We start from the raw sequence: 1,656 nt of genomic DNA on the forward strand, positions 1-1,656 counted from the left end.
TGGCACGTGGGCTCAGTAGTTGTGGCTTGCGGGCTCTAGACCACAGGCTCAGCAGTTGTGGCGCACGGGCTTTGTTGCTCTGCGGCACGTGGGATCTTCCCGGGCCAGGGCTCGAACCCATGTCCCTTGCATTGGCAGGCAGATTCTTAACCGCTGCACCACCAGGGAAGCCCTATGTGTTTGTTTAAATGACGGTTTTCCATTGCTTTATTCTAAAAATGCTTTGAATCATCACAGAAATTGAGAGGAAGATGTACATCTCTTCATTACAGCATTTGCTGCCTGGTATTACTGTTCCTTTTTATCTGTCACCACCAGACTGTACATGCCTGTGAGGAGAGACAGCACGTCTTACTGAATTTGTATGCCCAGCCCTTAGCATGGTTCTTTGGCAGTCACGGTGTCCGATGCCTTTCCATGAGGTGCAAGCGATTCTTACAACTCTGTAGAACCTTGCTTCTCAAAGTGTGGTCCGTGGGCCAGCAGCATCGGGACCACTAGGAGAGAGGGCTGCAAATGCAGAATCTGGGCCCCACCCCGGAGCTGCTGATTGGGAGTTGCTACCTGGCGTGCAGAGAGAGCTGGGGTGATCTTGCAGAGTCAGGGGCTGATTGATGGGAGAAGGGAGAAGGAGGGGGAGTCAGGGGTGGATGAGCCTGCAGGGCTGGAGTGAGGAATGACAGTGAGCCCCAGGGGAAGACCGGCCAGCCAGAGGATGACGCCCCTGTAGGAAGGAGTTAGTTCTAGGGTCCTGTGCCCTGCAGGCCGTCTTTATTCATACAGGACCCCCTCCCTCGCTGTGGAGAAAGGCAGTAGAGAAAACCTTCACTGCTGACGGGAAAAGACCAGAAGATCACGCCTTTTCCTTCTCGCACCTTTAAACTTAAGATCTAGGTGCTCTGTTTTTTGTATCCAGGGGAGACAGGCTCATAAAAGCAGACAGCGATCAGGTTCTTACTCTTAGAAACTATTGATGCGTTAAAATGAAAACATAAACTAGCACGGCCACTTCAGTCCCTAAATGAACTGGGTTTTGGCACTCTGCTTCTGTAGGAACTCAGTAAATGATTTCCATTTGAACACACAGCTCAAGGAGCACTTAATAAGTGCAATTTGACGACGTTAATGATGATTCACATAGCAGCTCCCTATAAATCCAGTCAAGCCAATGCTTCCTGGGAATGGTAATTAGAAAGCCAAGTCCAGGACACACCCACGGAAGGGGGCCTCTTGGGGATCCGAATGCAATGTGGTCAACGGCAATTCTGAAACAGCTGGCTGAGCATTTTCCTGCTTCAAAGATCTGCTTCCCTAACCTGCTCGCCCGGTATCCATCCCCACTGCTGATCCTGAAAAACCACCCTAAGCAATTCTATTGACCACGGAGGTAGCAGTTTAGAGAGAGGCGTGGAGAAGCGGGCCGCTGGAGAATGGGACTCCGCAGGGGGACCTCAGGAACGAAATAGGTCACCGGGCTCCCGGGCAGCGCTGCCCCGCCCCCGCGCGGTGCAAGCCCCGACCGCCAGCCGGGGTGGGATGAGGGGCCGCGGCAGCGAGGGTGACAGTGCACTTCTCCGCCTCTGGGTCGTCTCGCTCCCGCAGGGCGCTGGGGGACTCTCGCCGCCCCGCGCCCAGCGCAGCCCCGACCCCTGGGAC

Source organism: Neophocaena asiaeorientalis, unplaced genomic scaffold (assembly GCF_003031525.2).
Source record: "Neophocaena asiaeorientalis asiaeorientalis breed wild unplaced genomic scaffold, Neophocaena_asiaeorientalis_V1.1 scaffold59, whole genome shotgun sequence".
Lineage (NCBI taxonomy): Eukaryota > Metazoa > Chordata > Mammalia > Artiodactyla > Phocoenidae > Neophocaena > Neophocaena asiaeorientalis.